Source organism: Notamacropus eugenii, chromosome 3, assembly GCF_028372415.1.
Source record: "Notamacropus eugenii isolate mMacEug1 chromosome 3, mMacEug1.pri_v2, whole genome shotgun sequence".
NCBI classification, from domain to species: domain Eukaryota; kingdom Metazoa; phylum Chordata; class Mammalia; order Diprotodontia; family Macropodidae; genus Notamacropus; species Notamacropus eugenii.
Window position 1 is genome coordinate 150,786,839 of NC_092874.1, and position 20,668 is coordinate 150,807,506.

General features: G+C 40.5%; 1 protein-coding gene across 6 annotated transcripts in view; it reads right to left on the bottom strand.

Moving 5' to 3' along the window:
- KMT2E (lysine methyltransferase 2E (inactive)) overlaps positions 1-17,788 on the bottom strand; it is an 87,528-nt gene extending 69,740 nt beyond the window's left edge. For 5 of the 6 annotated variants that reach the window (XM_072653119.1, XM_072653113.1, XM_072653114.1 and 2 more), the window contains exon 1: positions 17,353-17,788. The gene's annotated coding sequence lies outside the window, so the exon portion shown is untranslated. The remainder of the gene's footprint in view (positions 1-17,352) is intronic. The other variant, XM_072653120.1, reaches the window with a different exon arrangement.
- Between the last annotated feature and the right edge of the window lie 2,880 nt (positions 17,789-20,668).

Consider the following 20,668-nt stretch of genomic DNA (forward strand, 5'->3'; position numbering starts at 1 on the left):
ATGAGATAAGGGGAAGTAGAGAGATACAAGAAGAAATCTAAGAAATATAAAAACAAATATCAAAAACTCATTTAAAAAACTAAGTCAATATTAAGGTATATAATCCATTTATATTATCTCCTATTGCCCAAGAAATACACACCTTAATATGACTGTTCCATCTGAAACTGTATAAATAAAATGAATACAAACTAACAATGAACATCTATTCTATGCTTCCACATATAGTGATCACAAATCTTTAAAATCTTAACCTTTTTTCTTCTGCTGACTCCATTTCATCCCCTGACCTCTGAATTAGGAGCAAGTCCTCCAAGATTCAGCCCTCCCTCATATATTCTTTTCTCTCTAGATTTTAGCTATGTTAGTGAAATCCAAATCTATCTCTAGCTTCTTTCCAATTTCATTAGTTATTTCCAATTATTTGTGGGATATAGAACCACTCATATACCCCACCATCACCTCAAATTCACACAGCCAACACGACATATAGTCCAAGCTCTCACTAATTCTGACTTCTATTACGTTAGGCTTTTGGCCTCTCCACTTCCAGTGCCCCCCTTTCCAATCCATCCTCCATATAGTTGCCAAAACAGTCTAAGGCACAGATGTGAAAATGTGACTCCCCTGCTCAAAAAATTCAAGGGGTTCCCAAATGTCTATAAGATAAAACATAAATTTCTTATTTCTCCCCTTCTCAAAATCTAGGTATCAGTTAAATTGGACTACAGTTTCCTCAAATTCAAAAACTTGCTTTCATACAAACTATTCTCCATCTCTGGAATGCACTTCCTCATCCTCATGCCTCAGAATCTTTCTATACCTTCCAAACTTAATTGAGTTGTTAGCTTTTCCATGAAGCTCTCTCATCTCAATTTTCTTTGTACTATTTGTATACATGTTGTGTCCTAGAGTAGAAAGCAAGCTCTTTGGAGGGTAACGATGGTTTCCTTTTTGTCTTTGAGTTTCCAATGTCTTATCTAGCACAAAACTTTCCCACAGCAAGCATAAATCATTTACTAAAGCAAAACGAAAAAGGAAATATGTTCAAAATCTGGATGTTCTTAATCACCAAGGAGATGACAAATTCCATTTATATAGTGTTTTACAGATTTTACAGATATTTGCTTGACATAACAACTCTGAGTTAAGGCAGACAAGTGTCATGTTATAGATGAAAAGAAGCAAAATGGTTCAGCCAAGAATCAGAGCTGAAACCTAAGTTTTCTGACTCTTTACCTGGTGCTCTCTTCAGAAAAGCATGCTGCCTCTTTACAGAGATTTGTACTATTTATCTTGGATATATTGCTTCACCTGTCCAGACCCCAGTTTGCCATCAGTAAAATGAGGATTCAGATTAGAAAATTGATATGGTTTATTCCAGCTCTAAATTCCAATGATTTATATTCTACAAAATTCTCCTGTTATTTAGAATATATTTTATTTAAAATAAGAGTTCCAAAATATTTTCTCATATTAAACTAAGTTATTCTTTTTTAAAAAATGAGATCAATTCATGTTGAATGGAGATATGCTAACTCCACAGAAACAAGAATATCTTACAGCAAGTTTCTTATAGAGTCCCTTGACAACTTAATGATTTCCCCTCCCACTCTGCCACTTCAATTCTATAATTACCTTGCCAAAAACAGATCCATTACCAAAACTATCTTTCAAATGATTTATCTTAAATTGGCATGAGTGATAGCGCTTTATAATGAAATAACCCTACCTGCTTCTGTGAAGGGGGAGAGGAATGTGGAAAAAAATATGTAGGAGAATTAGACTGATATTACTTTATGCCCAATTATTATAAAGCCCTGTAATCTACAAAGAGGGGGGTTGGGGAAAAGAACATTAACATAGTCCATGATTCAGCATTCTAAAATAGGGAAACACATCATGACTTCAAGAGAAAGCATATATTATTAATTGGCTCTAGGACTCATCTGTCAGCTCAGCTCAGGCAAGGAATATAAGGAAGGGCAGGCCACACAAAGGCTAGATTCAAGACATAATTCACATTTTTACAGTGCTTCAAATTCTACCAGTGCTTTCTTCACAACAACCTGGGAAAGTACGTAGAACATAGAAACATGAGAGGCAGTGTGTTATAATGTACAGAGGCATAGTCTGAAGTACAAAATGTAAGTATGCATCTGGATCTATTATTTTATCAGTATCAAAACGTTCTATTATGTCAACTCCCTCCAAAGACAAATCTGCAACTTCACAGTAACTGACAGTTGTTTGGGGCACTGAGAAATTAGTTAAGCATCTGCCAAAGTCTTCTTAACTTCAAGGTCCACCATGTCCAGCTATCTATTAGTATAAACCCTATTATTCCCATTTTACCCTTAAGGAAAATGAGGTTCTGAGGCATTAACTCAACAGGAAAAAAATCCTAAAAAGCAACATAAGAAAGAATGCTGGAGGTTGGGGGTGTGGTGGAAGGAAAATAAGGATGTGTGTGAAATGTGTGTGTGTCAAACTCACAGAGTGTGATAATAGGACCAGTTTTCAGCAGGGATCCTCTCTTCAAACCAGCCTCACCTACCCCTCCATGGATTAGACTAATTTTTGTCTTAAAAGGCAAAAAAATTGTCCCTGAGGGCTTCATTGGTCAAAGCTCAGGCTGTGTCTCCCTAGACACAGCTACCTGGTAGCCTCTAGAAGTACTAACTTGGCATCCTTGTCACCCAAGAGAACGAAAAAGCCCACCACCGTGGAGTTGGTGCTATTCAGACTTGGGTGACAGAGAATAAAGATGAGCTTTCCCTCCCCTTTCCAGTCACCATACTCTGCCCTGCTCACCAGGGCAGACCTTTTTCACATAGAGAGGAGGGAGCCCTGACTACTTAAGCTACATGCTGGAGTATATTGCTGAATATCCTTTCTGAGCTATGGCTAAGTATCTAACAAAGTAGAAGATGTAATTAAAAAAGCAAGGTAATATCCACTGGGAGGTCAAACTAATGGTATTTCCTTCCAAAAAAACACTCAGCAACTGAAAAAGACCAAATTGACAAAAAACATGTGAACTTAAGAGGAATCACGGTGTAGCTATTTTTAAAAAGTGAGCAGCGCACAAAGCCTAAATGTCCATCCAAATAAGGATGGGGAGGCGGGAGTATCCTATAAAGAAAAGTCCCTCACCAAAGGTGAAGGGTTGAGGAATGGAGGGAGGTAGGAGACAATGCCAACCAAGACTTTTCCAGGTTCATGGCCATAGGTCTGAGGCAAGAAATACAGCACTATAAATTGAAAGAAAGATGTACATCCTACTCTCATTCAATTCTTGAAGGATATCTTATTTTTTTTAAAAAAAAAAGCCTTACCAGCCAAATCCACAGGAAGATTAGAAATGCGTCACAGTTAAAGGCATGAAGAAAGTCTACTTGCCAGGGGCTAGTGCCAAGGTTAGAATTTAAGCATAAGAGCAATTCAATCGGTAAATTTACCCCTAAAAAAAATCCAAGAAGCCAAAAAGCATACCTTTTTAAAGCTACCATACACCATGATCCAATTCATGTTTTTTCTGTTGTGATTTATAGTAGAATAAATTTACAGTAATTGTCAAGCCACCCTTTCAATACACATAAGAGGACAGTGTGCTTTCAGGAAGAAAGGAAAATGGGAAGAAGAGAATAAGAGGAAAAGCAAGATCTTACTCCTGTAAGACCCAGGCCCACACTTCTTGACCATCTTCCAAGTTTGCAATTCTGGTTGTGAAAACAGTAATCAAACCAACAACACCACTCCAGTAAAGGACATGTCAATCACTTGCCCAATGGCCCTAAGCATGATTCTTTCTGACTTTTCTGTTTAAAACACTCCTCCTCAGGATACATCACTTCTTTAAAGGTTATATTAGAATGAAAGCTACTTAAGGGCAGGGACTAACTTGCTTGCTTTTATCTTCATCCCCAATATTCAGCACAGTGTTTTGTTAAAGTCCTTCTAAATGAAGTCCTTCCGGTTCTCCCCAATAAAATGCACACACAAGTTGCAGCTTGCCATCAAAGAACTATTAGGAAAGTCGTGCATATTTAAGTTTATACAAAATAAACACAAGATAATGGGAGAGAAGAGGCCTGCATAAGACTCCTACAGATGGTGGCTCCTAAGCTAAGATTTGATCCTTAAGCTAGGGATTTTAGGATAGGAGGTAAACGAATACCTCACAGAAATGTGGAGCAATGAGTGCAAAGATATAGACAAGAGACTGTAGCATCATTTTTAAGGAATACTAAGAAGTCCAGTCTGGCTGCACTATGGCATGTAGGAAAGACCAAAGAATCCTGAGATACAAAATATTAAGTGACTTGACCAGGGTTACAAAGCTAGTTAAGTGTCTGAGGTGGGTTTTGAACCTAGGTCTTCAAGATTCAAAATCCAGTATCCAATCTACCACATGATGCTGCCTTTATGAAATAATGTATAATCAAACTGAAAGGTAGGTTGGAGTCAGGTTATAAAGTGCTTTAAAATCTAAATAGAGGGAGTTTATATTTTATCCTAGAAGGAACTGGGAGTTGTTAGAGAAAGGTGACATTGATAGACCTAAGATTTATGAAAATCCCTTAGTAAGCTATATGAAGTACACTGATTGGAGAGAAGAGAGACTTGATAGATAGAAACCAACTAGGAAGCTACTGTGAGGTGGTAAAAGGTGATAAAGCCCTAAACCAGGCTTATGGTACCGTGAGTCACGTCAAAGATGAGAAAGAGAATTTCTAAATACCGATCCATTTTTTTCATTCTTATACTTTAATAGCAAATATAATTTGCCATGTTAACAAGGAATTAATTATAGAATAAGACTGGGGGGAAATGCTCAAAAGGAAATACTAGTAAAGTACAAAAAGAATATTCTGAAAAATCATAGAATACAAAAGTTGAAAGGGTCTTCAGAGGCCATCTAGTTCAACCAATATCACCTTTATAACATCCAAAAAAAGGTGATTGTTCTGCCTTCACTTGGAGATCCACTTGAAACCCACTACTTCCTGAGGCAGTCCATTCTACTTTTTGGTTAGCGCTATTCTTAGAAAAGTATTTTTCATGAGGTTACTTACAATCAGACTCATTATTATTGCTCTAATTGTAGAAAAGTTTTCCTTATTTCTAGACAAAAGTTGGCCTCTTTGCAACACATTGCTCTTGTACTACCTTCAAGGAGAACCAAAGAGAAAAAGTTTAATCCTTCTTCTACATAAGGGCCCTCGGAAATATTTTAAGATAGCTATTATCACTACTCTCTCCTGGAGACAAAAACAAAATAGTCCCTGCCTTCAAGGAGCACACATTCAATATGGAAGACAAGCACAAGCAAATTAAATATAAAAGGTTTTATATTTTTATGGGGGGGGGGGGAGGGAGAAGAGGAACAGGGACAAGAGGAACAGGGACAAGAGGATAACTTCAGTAGGTAGGTAGGGATTCCAGGAAAGACTGGAGGGTGCCAATTTGTAGATCTATCTCATGTTCTCAAGTCCCTTCACCATGCTGGTCAACTTCCTCTGAACACTTACCTTCCAACCTTCTAAAATATGGTATCCAGAACTGAACATAATACTCTAGATAGGTGGTCAGTTTGGTAATAGAAGGGAGAAGGGAAAAGCTATTCCTTTTCATTCTATACATTATGCTTCTCTTAATGCAACCTAAGATTGCATTTCTGGATGCTCTACTGTTCAACTATTTGGGTTTGAACAATTTCACAGAGAATCACAGGATATCAAAGTAGGAAAATCATGTGGAAGCCATTTAGCGCAACCCATACAACTTCTACCACATATAAAAAGCTGATATGTTTCCTTAACTTAAAGACCTCTAAGGAAGGGGAATCTGTCACCTCAGGGGGCAGCCAACTCCACTTTTGATAGCTCTTATTAAATAAGTTGAATTTGACTCATATTAACATTGTAGTCTCCTAAGAAATCCCATATCTTTCTCAACAAAAATATTATCAATTCACTCCTTTTTCCCTCCACTTACCTATGATATACTTTTGAATCTGATTTTTGGAACAAAAATAATGGAATTTTACATTTACTTTCATTAAATTTCATCTTATTAGACTGTCCTAGTGTGACATCCTCTCAAGATTTTAGAATGCCATCATCATCCAATGTGTTATCTACCCCTTCCAGCTTTGTGCCATCCACAAATCTGCTTAGCAAATCATAGGAGGCAGCATGGTACAACAAAAGCAGTAACTCTAGAATCAGAAGATCCTGGTTCAAATTATGCCTCTGAAACTTTTTAGCTATGAGGCTGTTTTTGCATCTGTAAAACAAGAGTGTTGGATTAGATGGCCTCTAGAAATCTATGCCAGCTCTAGCTCCATAATTCTATGATCCATCTATGCTGTCATCCCAACCACCAAGGACAGTTCTTTTTGGCATTCCAATAAAGACTTCACTCCAAGATGACTTAAGACCCATTAATAACTCATTTTTGGTCCAGTCATTCAATCATAAATACAGTAAATGTCATTCATTTAGCCCTCATCTCTCTACTCTTTCCAAAGGATAGTGAGATTGTCAAATATTCTTCTTAAATTCAACCATTTTTACAGCTTTCTTCACATCATCTAATAACCTTGTCCAAAAAAGGAAATTTTAGACTAATATGATCTGTCATGCCATCAAGAGATAACATTTAAAACAGACCTTACTCTTAATTTGAAAAATGAAAATAAGAATTTTTTCCAATTATCAAACCATTGTTACATTTACCCAATAATACTTTTAAACTTCAGTTACCCTACAGACTGCACTGCTATTCAAAATGAACAGAAATTAAAAACAGCATACTCACACTTAGTTAAGTAGCCTTAGAATAGCCCTTCATAAATAAAGACAAACATATAAGACTTAGAACTATTCCCCAACAGATGCAGTTAAAAGATATGAAACAAATAGGTCTCAAAAGAATTATAAATTCTTAACAACCATATTAGATATTACTTCCCAAATATCTACTAAAAAAAAAAAATAAAAACTCATTAGGCTTCACTTCACACCCAACAAACTGGCAAATAATATTGGAAGTGCAATGGAAAGAGAAGCTCTCTAACACCTCTCTTGCTGGTGAAAAGTTGAATTGGTCCAACTATCCTAAAAGCAATTTGGAATTATGCTAAGAACAACAAGCCCATACCCTCTGCCCCAGAGATTCACTCCTAGGCATACGTCCTAGGGAGGTGAAGAGAAAAAAAAAGAAAGGTTCCCCCATACAACAAAATTATTTATAGCTACAACAAAGTTACGGAAACCAAGTCAGATGCCCATGGGACACAGGACTGACTAATAAACAAGCTGTATAAGAAAAGATGAATATGAAGAATTCAGAGAAGCATGGGAAGATACGTATGTACTGGCGCAGAGAAAGGGAGGCAGAGCTGGAAAAACAATATGCACAATGACTTGACTACAAAGGATATAGGAAACAAACTAAATATAAAGCAATTATAACGACCAAAGATGTTGAGCAACAGATACTATAATGGGTTTAAAGACTGAAAATTCTATTCAAACTTGCCTGCTTCTTCTCCTCCCCCCCATTTAAAAAAAAAAAAACTTTGTTACAAAAGAAGGCTCATTCAGTAGAGGAAGGAGGAATATAGCTGGAAATGAAGGTGATATGGAAAAAGAAAAGGTTCTATGAATGACAAGAAGAAAAAATGATGTATTATTGTAACATTTAGGGCCTTAAGTCTTTCTTTTCTAGGAGAGTTTTTCCACATCCTGTAATTGTTAATAAATGATAAAAGGGAATAAATAGGGCCAAAGGGTAAAGTTTAAGATCTCTAAAAATAAGCCATTAATTTAGACTAGAAAACTGAATTTGTCCACAATGTGAGTGCTAGGTTAACTTCAAACTACAGCTATCACAATTTCCCAGGTTGCTACTCAGAATGTTTATGTTTTTAAAGGGCCATTTTCATAGTCATATCCACTACACTCCTTTCAGCTTTGTCAGTGTTCTCTCGGGATTCAAAGATCAGTCCAGCAGCAGTGGTCATTTTCTAGATACATATATAAAATAACTACGCTGCATCATACCATGTAACATGTTACAACTGAAAAAAAACTTTTATATTGCCCTTAACTGCTCAATCATCACGATTAAAAAAAAAAAGAGCCAATTTTTGCCCTTAAGAATCTGAAACAAACCCCTTCAGAATCTGTCAGCAAAGAAGCATTTATTAAGAATATAGTATAAACATTATGCTAAACTTGGGGGATACAAAAGGTAAAAAAGTTTGCCCTCAAGGAGCTCAAATAATGGGGGGGAAACAAAATAAAAATATATAAAAAAAAGTTATAAACAAGATATATACAGAGTAAAAGGGAATCTCAAAGATGAAGGCAGAAAAGGACATGGGATTTTAGTTTATTTTAAGGGAAACCAGGGAAATTAAGAGATGAAAGCAAGCACAGAGCAATCTGGGTATGAGGAACAGCCAGTGAAAAGACAAGGATTAGGGAAATAGATTGTCCCAGGAGAGGAATAGCTGGAGGGAAATAAAGTATAAGACTGGAAAGCCTGAAAAGAGGCCAAACTGTGAAGAACTTTAAAGGCCAAAGAGAGAACCTTATAGTTGATTCTGAGAGTAGTTAACAGAGAGCCAGTGAAGTTTATTGAATAAGAGGGTGACATGATCAGAACTAGGCTTTAGAAAAAATCACTTTGGCAGCTGAATGGAGGATGCACTGGAGTGGGAAGAAATATGAAGCAGAAACCAATTATAAAGCAATGGTCCAGAAGAGAAGGGATAAGGCTGTAAAAGTAGAGGACACGTATATACTAAAAATGTTTTGAAGTTCCCTGCACATAGTAGTTATTTAATAGTTATTTGCTGACTGAGTAATTGCTCTGAATGTTTTTGGATCATCATCAGGGCCCACTCCCACCTCCCTTAGAGGTAAAACTCTTACTTCATTCCTTTTTCCCATCTCACCACCTCCAATTCTTCTTTAACCCAGTATTCATTTCCCAGAACTCACTAACCCAAATCCTACGGTAAGTTGTTATGAGTGAGAGAAAAGAAATCTATTTTCTATTCAGGCTTCCATTCACCTAATTTTGAAGTTCCTCTTGTACACTTCCATTTCCCTAACCTGCCTTCTCTCATATTTAGTAAGTCTTATCCATTCTTTCTTTTTAATGTTTCTTTCATCTCTTCCCTTCCTTTGCACTTTCTCTGCCACAACCTCAAGTATAGCCCCTGAGAAACAGATTATAAAATTTCGAATTCTTGCCCTTCCAACCCATAGCACTGAAAAGTTGATTTCTTTAATCACCACTTTCTCTGTGCTACTCTTCTATCCCAAATTCTTAAATAGCTCCTCATTAGTGAGAGAATAACATCCAAACTCCTTAGCCTAGAACTGAAGGACATTCCAATAATGGCTCCAATATAATATTCCATCCTTAGCTCACTATTCCCCAATATGATTATTCTGCTCTAATAAGGTTCAACAAATCTTGTTCAAACTGCAGCTACACCTTTTATTCATGCTGGCATAAAACCTAGGATGCCCCTATCTCTTCTCTTGATCCCTCCAACACACTGATACAAATATTAATCTATCCTTAAGGCATAGGTCACCTTTCACAACAACAACTTTGATCACTGGACAGAGACTGGATCTATGGTTCCCACTGAAAGCTGGCATCTCCATTGCAATGTAGAGCCTTAAAGAGTTGCCTAGAGTACTAAAACTTTAAATGTCTTGCCCAGGTCACAGAGTCAGTATGTGTCAAGAATAGCACTCAAACCTAGGTCTTCCTGCCTTCAACACAGTGCCTTACCTTGATCATACCAGCTATAGGGCTTAGCCTTATAACTCCCATAGTACTTGTCCACAGTACCTTATTTAACCTTATTAAGTTGGATTAGTGTTAAACAGGGTCCCTAAAGGCTTGAGATCCCTCCCCTTCTTTAGTCCTCAACAGGCTACCATACTGTTCCTCACTGAAGCAAAGCCTTGCAGATTTATAAATGTATTTCACTATAAATACACCTAATTTACGTAATACAATTAAGTTGGCTTTTTCAACAATGAAAAAAATTTGAAATCTTGTCAGCCCAAACTTTAAAACATCCAGCTGTTACAGTTGGCAACAAATCCCATAAAATGGGAAAAAAAAAAGTAGAACGTATATATGCCCACTCATAAAATGGTCAGGTGTCTGAATTCTCTTTTGTATCCCAATATAGGTTCTCAAAGAAGAGCATATAAACATTGATTCTTTAATTCCAAAAATGCAAAGCTAAAAATATAATTAGATTCATTCAATAACAATTCTAAACAATGAACAAAAGAAGCAATAGTACTAAGTTATCTCTGAAAACCCTGATGTGATGCCTTATCCTGATGTGGAGATGACACTGGTCTTATAAATCATGCCAATGGAATTTAATTTCTGGCATATTCTGCCAAGCTAGGAAGGCTAAGTGAAAAACTGTAGGTTTGTCATCAGAGGCCTAAGCAGTCTAGCTAAAATAAAGAAAGGGATCACCCTTATTTTGGTCACAACTTGATATTTTCACCCACAGTAATTCTATTTCACTGTGAAGGGGTAGCAATAGATGTGGATGGAAGAAATGTGCACAGTGACAATAGCAAAGTTCTTCTGAAAAGGGTTTATTGCTCAGTTTTGACTCTGTGAACCATTTGGGGTTTTCTTAGCAAAGATACTGGAGTGGTCTGCCATTTCCTTCTCCAGTTCATTTTACAGATAAGGAAACCAAGGCAAACAGTTAGGTTAAGTGACTTGCCCAGGGGCACACAGCCATTAAGTCTGAGATTGGATTTGAACTCAGGGAAGATCAGTTTTCCTGATTCTAAGTCCAGTGCTCTATCCACTGTGCCACCTAGTTGCCCAATGAAAAGGGTTACCTTAAGCAAAAAGGGAGAAATTAATTAATTTGTATGTGAAATATACATATGCTTAAGAGTACATAAAGTTGTAATAAGGTCTGTAAAAATTATCTTCAACGAAGTAATTCCTCTCCCCTCTCCTCCTGGACCAAAAGGTAACACATTCCAAAGAGTAAAAGAAGAGTAAAAAAGTAAACAACTAAAAATGCTAAGGATCAGGCTTAGCTTTTACTTTTACAGAGAAGCCATCACTGATAGGGCTAAACGAGAGATTGTGAAGATGTACCCCCTCCCTTCCCATAAGAATAAGGAAGTACCTGCATTTAAAACGCAGGGGAAAAAAAGGCAATATGAAGATGAGCATTTACAATGGGAAGCGGAGTAAATAATAATAAGAAAATCACACAGGCAGAGTTGGAAGGGAAATCCTGTCCTTTAATCTGTAGAACTTGTAAATAGTTTTTTAATGCTTCTAAGTAACCGTCAAAAAAAACCTTATAGGTGCAGATTCTCAAATCATATACAAATAAAAGAAATTAAAAGGTTTATCCTGAGTTTAAGAAAAGAAATAGTTTTCTTTATGTACGTACTCTAGAAAATGTGGAAATTCATAAAATAAAATAACATAACTGAATCGCAAATCAAAGTAGAAGTACCCCTAGAAGTTCATGACAGTTGCTACTTGCCTAGCTCCCTGCTATAAATTACTGAAAACTTATCATTCATAGGTTCATCTGTAAAATAGTCTAGAAAATGTATTCAATGTTCTTACTGATGAGGGATCCTATTGCGGCAGCTCTAATGTACTAGTTTTAACATCTATATATTGGTGTTTAAAAATTTTTAAATAAAAATAACCTGAAGATATTAAATTGCTAACTTAAAATCAAATTTTCAGTTTCAAAAATAATTTATATCAAATAAAAAAGGTTTTCCTAATTAATGAACTGAAATAAATTTTATATTAAAATCCATCTTGTTGAATCACTATTCTTTCATAAAAATTAGGTATCAATCATTTTCACTACAAATATTTAAATTTCACAAAAAAAATGAAATTACTCTTACAACTTGAATACAGCATCTAGCATCTAGTTCTGAAGTTAAGAGTTTTTTAAAATTAATTTTTTTAAACAGGAAATCTACTGTTACATGCAAATACAGAAAGCACAACTGACATCCTCACAACAACCCTACAAGTTATATACTGTAATTATTATTGTTCCCATTTTACAGATGCAGCAACAGGTTCAGAAAGCAAAAAGTTTTTAAGTGTCAGAAGCATGATTTAAATCAAGACCTTCAAGACTCCAATTCTAGTATATCTATACCACACTGACTCTCTAATAGTGATAATGATTCTACAGACATCATTTAAAATAAAGTCTCTTTAGTCATGCCCTCTAAGTACCTTTTACAAAATGATAAAATTCACAGTTGCAGATCACGCTAACATTCCAGATTCAAATGTTGCTGTTTAAATCAGTATTACACAAAATTGCTTATCAAATTAACACATTACTTCTGCTCCTGCACTCTTCTCGCCAGCCAAACTGTCCTATTGGCTGTTCCTTAAATTTGGCATTCTATTTTCCATATCTATACCATTTCATAGGTTATCTTTCAAGACTAGAATCTTCTCCCTCCTCACCCTCTACTTCTTGCAACTCCTACCTCCTTTGAAAGTAGAGCATCAAGGGTCACCTCCTTCAAGAGGAACCTGGTGCCCAGTAGATAACAAGTGGACCTGGAGTACTGTAAACCTTGAGTTCAAATCTAACCTCAGACACGAGTGTGATCCATGAGTAAGTTACCTAAAACCGTTTGCTTCTTAACTGTAAAAATGGGGATAATAGCACCTACCTCATTTGAAGTTACTACTTCAAATGAGATAATATTGGCACACAGAAGGCACTATATAGATGCCTATTTTCTTCCTTTCCTTTCAAAAAGCCTTTCCGAATTTTTCTGGCTGTTGTTAATGTGTTGTTTTTCTTTCCCTCATCACTGTGTACTCATTTTGTATATATTCTACATGTACTTACTGATCAATGTTATATCCCCACGTGAGAATATAAGTTCCTTGAGAATAGTCTACTTCATTCTTTGTCTCAAAACCAGGTATTCAGAAGGCACTTACACAATGCTTGTTGATCTATAAATTTTAATCTATTGTCATTTCTTAAAATAGTTTATGCACATAGTAGGTAAACATCAAGTCTCATTACATATCTCATATAAGAAGTCTTCTTAATATTTTATATAACATTGCATTTTTAGAAATCCAAAAACAATTCAGCAAACACTATCACAGTTCCTTGTATTATAAAATTTAAGTAGGACATCATCCTGGCCTTCATGGAGCTTACATTAAATCAGAGGATAAGACACACACACACACACACTCACTCAGAAGCAGCAGAGAGCCTGGGAAGATTTTTAATTAGGGGAGTGTCATGACCATAGAGAGCTATGTAAAAGAGATTAGTAGGGCAGCAGTAAGAAAGATGGTTTACAAAGGGACTTGTCTTTTTAAGAAGCCAGTCTGTTTTATATTTAAAGAACAAATCATCTCAGGGTTTTTAAGGGAAAAAACTACTAAAAGTCTTTTATGAGCAGATATAATGTATTCATGGAAATAAGCTTATATTTGTAATACAAATAATGCCAGTTCAATAACATTCCTTTCCCCTCTCACCCAATAAAAGAATTTAGCAAACAAGGATTTGCTGGAAGTATTCTGCCTAAATTGTTAAATCACTTTTTTATTTTTCAACTTCTTCAAATCTGAATCCAGCAAATCCTAGAGAGTTACTGTGGCAGGTCAAAAAATTGTTGGTAAGAAGTACTTGGGAAATGTATAAAAGAAATCAAAGCTATGAACACTTTATATTGTTGCACTCTGGGATGTGTGGGTTAGGTCTGAGGCAGTGTTGTCTTTTGGAGGAGAGGAAAAGAAGAAATATCCAAAGTTGAATTAGAATTCAAAAGAAATTTATACCGTTAACTTCAAGAAAATCTATACTTTCTCAGAGACTTTGCTTTAAAACTGCATTAAAAAACACCCACACACATACACACCTCCTATACCATATTAAACAATCAACTTTTCTGAAAATTAACTTAAATAGAACAAATAAGAACTCCAACCAGCATTTCCTTACTAGGTCTGAAACTTGGTTGTCTCAATGTTCTAACTAAAAAAATAGTCTGATTGGTTTTTCCCATGGATCAGATGTCTCAATTCTCTTCCAGAAACAAGTTAATTCCTCCTAACCTTTCAATAAATCCCTCTAAAAAGCTGACCAACTTAAAATAATAGTCCCACAGTCATAGCTAAATATTTATGGCTATAAATGTCTACAGCTATAGAAACATTACATCTCAGGTAGCTTCTGAACAAAGAAAGATCCATTGTAATGTCTGATATTTTTAGGATTAAGATAAATGTTTTTCAAAAAGGCATTTAAAGCAAGACATTTATCATTCAATATTTTACATTTGCAAATAAGACTATCGGAGAAAACCAGGAAAAAAAAATCTCAAATCTGTTACTTTTAAATTCTATGTTTAAAAAAAAACAAAAGCCAGCAGCTAGGTCACTACCTTTCAGACCTCAGTGTAATTTACAGCATGCAATATTTTGTTTATTTCATGTCAAATAACGCCAAATAGACTAAGGTCACCCTCATATAAAAAGACAAGACAAAGACCTGTGATTATACATCAATGTATGCTCAACTCCTTCGAACAAGAACATGTTGATTTAGGAGAGTAAATCTTAGGTCTGAAATAGCAACCATCTTAAGATCCACAAAGTTCAATCACCTATCCAAAGAAAATTAAATGTATGGCAGTTGAACAAGCATGAAAAATGATTTACAAAGCAGAAAGTGTCTTAAAGTCTTTTGAGATCTGCCAATGTAGAATATGGTTACACAAAGTCATCTGATATTTTATAAAGGAGAACAATGTCCAAGGATCTTTTTATACTCGAGTTCTATTCTGCTAAAGGGTTTTTAACCTACACTTCGTAAACTCATTTATTTCACTTTCACAACTACTATAGTTTTGTTCACTGCCTTTGATTTTTTTCTAGTCTAATACAACTCACAGAATATTAATATAAGAAACACTATGGAACCCTCGGCCATTTTCTAGTTTTGTAGATAAAGCAGGCCTCATACCTAGATCATGAAACTTAAAATAATTCGCTATAAAAACTAAAAGATACATTAAAAAGTCACTATGCTTATAATGGAATAAGGTCATTTTGAGGAAATGTGTCACAGAGCTTAGTTAAAGATGCTCATCTTCCAGTCTCAGGACAGAAAATGCTTAATTAGTTTGTGTCCAAAAGCTTACCAATATTTCAGTTCTAGAAACGAGTGAACACAAATGCTTTCAAAATTAACATGGCATGGTTTTCTGACAAATTAGATTCTAAAATACCAATAATTTACAGCATTCAGTTATATTGTAGCTAACACTTAAAGGCTATATAACAGGTCATATTTAACAAGCTGAAGGGAGAACAAAAAATTCATTATTTTTTCTGATCCCAAATTTGAGGTTTCCAAAATACTATGCCAAGTATTAAAACCTTATTTTTGTACTTATATAATAACGATGATGATGATTCTACAGGTCAAATATTTCACTTCATATGGATAGACCATGTAAGCTTTGTCTGAAAAAAATGTACACAATTAAAACTGCATGAAATATATAATGCCTAATATGCTACATGAAAAGAATAGTAATAAATACATTGTAGAAAAAACGAAATTTTTACACCTGAATAAATTTCAGCCTGTTCATGTATCTCCCTGAAATGTGGCAGACAATATATTTTCAGGCAATAGGATTAAGATAGAAAATAACATTTTCCCCAAGATCAAAACGATCGAAGAAACAGCGAGCTAAATCAAAGTGGGTAACAAAGATACTTTTTATATAACCTCTATTCCCACGCACTCTAGTAGCAAACTGACAGAGGTACATGCTTGTAATTCTTTCTCCTCCTCCCCCTAAAAAAGGTTAAAGAAATACTGCCATACATGTGCCTCTCCCATCCCCAGCAGAGAAACTATTGAGGCTCCCTGAGTCTGATCTGGGGGGCAAAAGTGGTGTCATTTTATTTTCCTCTCACGAATAACCAACAAAATCTATCACCTGAAAAACTGCCCTGGGATTTTCAGCCAAAGGAGCGGAAAAGCGAGCCTGTCCGTGTAAACACACCAAGGCAGCACCACGCCGCAGACAGACGCACTGCATGGGGTGTGGAGGACCCGAGCTGATTAGATTACCACAACATCAGCCCGGGGCCGCCATTTTTAGAATCTCTAAAGGACAAAAGAGGGAAATTGCAGTTTTGACTTCACATCCAGAACACGACCGAAAGAAGTGTATCATTTCCTCTCATTGACGGCGCCTCCTCCCCACGGCCCAATCCTTCTGGCCGCTCTCTGCTCTCGAAGGCTGCGGGGCCCCAGACCACATTGTCCTCTCCTCCGGGGGATGTCAAGAAGCAGCCCCGCCGCACTCCGGACAGCCGGGCACAGGGCTCCCTCTCGGCGCGGCTCCTGGCGCTTAGAGGCTGATCTGGGCACAAAGTGAGTGCCGGGAAAGGAAGGCTGATGGAACACCGCCTTCTTTCCTCCCCCCGTCCCCTCGTTTCACCCCGACAGAGGAGACCGTCCGTTTCTCCCGCACGCTCCCGAAGGTCTGGGCTCGCTGCTCCCTCGGAAAGCCTCCTTCCCACCGCGGCCGCCCCGTAGGCTGGACGCCCTCACCACAACACACAAGAAAGCAGGAGGCTGGGGGGGGAGGGGACCGGGGAGAAGGCTGGGGACGGGGGGACGACCACAGGGGCGGGTTTACCCTCTTCCCCAGGGGGCGAGGGTGTCTCGTTCACACACACTCACGGACACACACGCACCCCAAACCCTAAGGCTTCCCACTCACCTCTCCCCCCACCTCCACCTGAGGAAGAGAAAAAGGGATCATAAAGGAATTGGAGAAGAGGAGAATGAGGCCTACACCGTGGTGAGCCCCGGAGAAGGATGCAGGTGGCGGCGGCTGGGTCCCTCCAACACCAAGCCAACGACACGGTCGCGCACCTCCCTCCGCATCCGAGGGGCCTGGACCCGCTCCCCCGTGGGGGGAGAGCGCTCCTCACCCCACTCTCACTCTCAAGGGGGTTTAACTGCCAGTTCCCCCTTCCCCAACCCCAAACCCCGCCATATTTCTCCCTCTCCTGGGGGGTGGACGAGGGGGGAAGGAGAGGAAATTCCGGAGAACCAGCAACGTCTCGCCTCCTCCACCCCAGGAAGCCGGGGACCCCCGGGTGGGGGTAGAGGAGGTCTCCCCTTCTGCCTCCTCTTCCGAGAAGCCCAAGCCTCCCCTCCTCAACCCCCCGGCCCCGTGAACTCCCACGGAGCCCAGAACTGACCTGTGATGTTCACAAACCAGGCACCCGAACCCCGTTATTGGGCCGACCCCCGAGGTCTCTCCGGACGACCGCGACCTGAGCCCGCGGCGGCGGCGGGTCGCTGCGGACTGGCGGGGTAGTCGGCACCGGGCTCCACACACCCCCTCCCCAGGCGGCAGCACAGGCTCTTCTTCACGAGTGACTGGAGAAGGTGGATGAGGAGCAGGAGGAGCAGGAGCAGGAGCAGCGGGGGGGGGGGGGGGGGGGGGGGAGGAGCGGGGGCAGTCAGGCAGTCAGCAGGAAAGGAGCGGCGGCGGCCCGGCTGCTCGCAGTGTCTGTGCCACCCCTCTACTGCCGCTGCCCGGGCTCCGGCGGTGTCTCCGGCTCAGCCCCCTGCGCCCGCTCAGTGTCACTGCCTCTCGCTCTGGGAAAATGGCGGCCGCGGCCGCGGCGGCGGCGGCGGCGGCGGCGGCAGCAGCGGCGGCGGCGGCGGCAGCTGCACGGGGCCCGCCCGCCCCGCTCCGCAGGGGCAAAGGGGGAGGGGACGAAGCCGGAGGCCGCCATCTTGCTTTTGGGCGGCCGTCAGTCCCGGCCGCCGCACTGTGGCTTCGAGGTAGGGACAAGGGGTTGGGGGAGAAACAAGAATGGCTTTTTCTAAAGCAGGTGTAGCCGTTGACTACTCGAAACCGATGGTGGTACTTTGGAGAGTTTTTTTTGTTTAGAGGCAGGAGGGGGAGTGGTGGTGGAGAGGATTAGAGTGGTGAAAAGGCGTCTTCCCCCGGAAGAGACCCGGAGACAGGCAAGCTTCCGCTACTCGTAGAGAGAGAAATGGATACTACCATCCCTGGGTGAAAGGAAAATCTCAGTGCCCTCCGGGAGCGACTGTCAGCCCCTCACTCTCCTGTGATCGTGTCCCAGTCCCCCACCCTCTTCGGCGGCTGGTCGGGTTCTCTCCTTCCCTTCCCCCTCCGCCCCCTTCCGGCCTCAGGCAAAGGGCGAACCCGGCTGGGGTTTCACTCGACGCCCACTAGGGGCTGATGGGGCTTAGGAGGCTTCAGTGCGCAAGCTCCGGACTTGGGATAAAAGCGGAGCTGGCTGGGTCTCGAGCCGTCTAGATGGAGGAGAAAGAAAAGGAAGAGGCCAGGGGGTGGAGAAACCGCAAGAATAATACGGCCACCGTCAACGCTGCCACCGTGTTTCGGGGTAAAAAGCCGCCACCATCGGTGCTGCCGCTGCTGCCTCCTTCTCCTGGCCCCCCCGGGGTTAATTCCCCGACCGCCGACTGGACGATGTCTGTGTGAGGGGAGGGGAGCGGGGACCCCCGTGTGTGGAGGTGATTGAACTAGGCTCAGGGTCCAAGCAGGGAGGGGCAAGTGTAGATTACCTAGACAAAAGATAGGGTAAATCAGGGAGCGGCACCAGGGCTTCCCCGTTGGAGCCGCAGGGACTGGGCGGCGCTGGCCCCTGCAGTCGGGGGTGGGGGGTGGGGAGGGTAGCTCTCCCTGAAATGGCGGTTTCCGCCTCGCCCGGTAGCGACCCTGGGAGAGTTTGGGGAGCGGAGGTGGGGAGAGGCAGGGATCAGTCTCTGCAGCCAATCAGCGCACAGTTTGTATAGCCAGGTGGCGTTTGATTGGCTGGTGATGACCTCATGCTGCAGTAGCGGGCGGGGCCGGAGCTATCCGGGGAGGCTGGTGCAGAGGGAGAAAGGGAGAAGTGGTGATGGCGACGGTTGCTGCGGCGGTCGCTGTGAGACCTAAACAGTGGCGATGGGGACCTCAAGCCTCTTCCTTGACCGGTTCCTCCTGGCCCCGCGCGAGGTGAGGGCCCCGGCTCGGCCTCTGCGAAGCTTAAGGCACTAGCAAGGACGTGGAGGCATCTTTTCTCCCGTCGTATTTGTAACTGCGTCAGGGCAAGATGGCGCCGGGTCTCCCTGGGGCGCGGGGGGAGCGGCACGTCCGCGTCCTCCGCCGCCGCAGCGCATGTGACCGGGCTGCATTCCTGTGGGGTTTGGCTGAGACCCAAGCTAGGGATGGGGGAGGGTGGGGAAAGGAGATGGGTGGAGGAGATCGTGGTGGTAGTGGCAGCGGCTTGAAGAGGAAGAAATGACTGCTGGAGAAAACTTCCCCTCCCCCATACAGTGCAGCCTCTGCAGGCGCCGGGGGAAAGTCCCTGGCCTCACATCCCTCCTGGGGTGTGTCTACTGTTGGACGAGGTGAATTCTTGGCGCTCCGCTTTCTTTTATACCTTTCTCCTTCCCAAGTGGTTACATAAGGCGGAAGGCCCTGTGAGTGCGGGTAACCCGTGGGGGAGGTGTAGTCCGCAGATGCTAGCAAGACGCGGTTTGGCACTGAGGCCCAAATTGAAGTTTTAGTCTCCTTTTCCAAAGAAATGAAGTTCCTGAGGTCAAGTTAGAAACATCTGACAGGTTTACAGGGGATTAAAGGCAATCCTACAAGTAGCATGAGGGGTGGGGAAGGGAATCGGCATTAATGCCTCTTTTAATTCTTAAATCATTTTTCGAAACTTTGATGAGAAATGGGACAGTATTTAAGGAATAATTGAGTTCCCTTTTCTTTTTGTGGGTATGTATGGAGGTGAAAAGATGTGGGTGGGGTCCAGGTTATACCTGAATGTTAGGGCTTCAAAAAAAAAAACCAGAAGTATACCTTCAGTTTTTTAAGGTGTAGTGGTAGTTTTTTTAGGGTTTGTTTTTTTTTTTTTAGTAGTAGTTTTGTCCTGGATAATAATGTTTGTGCTCTCTGTATCTTAAGAACTTTAAAATAAACCTAATGGAATTTTGCCTTTGTTAGTTCAACAGTGTTATTCATTTTTGCACACTTCGATGAAATTGTGAAATTTGAAAACCATTTCACTTAAGTGTTGTTATGGTAGCATGCCTAGACTAGTCTTCCCACACAGTTGGTATTTTGAAATCAACATTAAGAGAGAGGTTTAATTTGATAGGTGAGTATAGTCTATGGTACTTCTGGAGTTCCCAATGGATTGGTGTCTTCACTGGATTTAGAGTCAGTAATTTTATTTTGGGTTATAAAAGGCTTGCCAGACTTAGTCACTAGTTTGAGGTGGAATCATGTATCATGGCGAGCAACTTGGTACTGGTTAACCTGTAACTCTTAATATGCATTTATGCTACCTTTACTACCTTAATGGGTTGTACACAAAATATGTTAGGGTTGCTATTGCGTAAATAAAAAATTTGGGGTGTAGCTCTTTTATACTAGGACAACTTAAGTTTGAATACTAGGTGAGCAGTGCACAACCCACTTTTCATTTGGCTATCTCCAAGTTGTGGCATGTATCAGAACAAGTGAAGAAA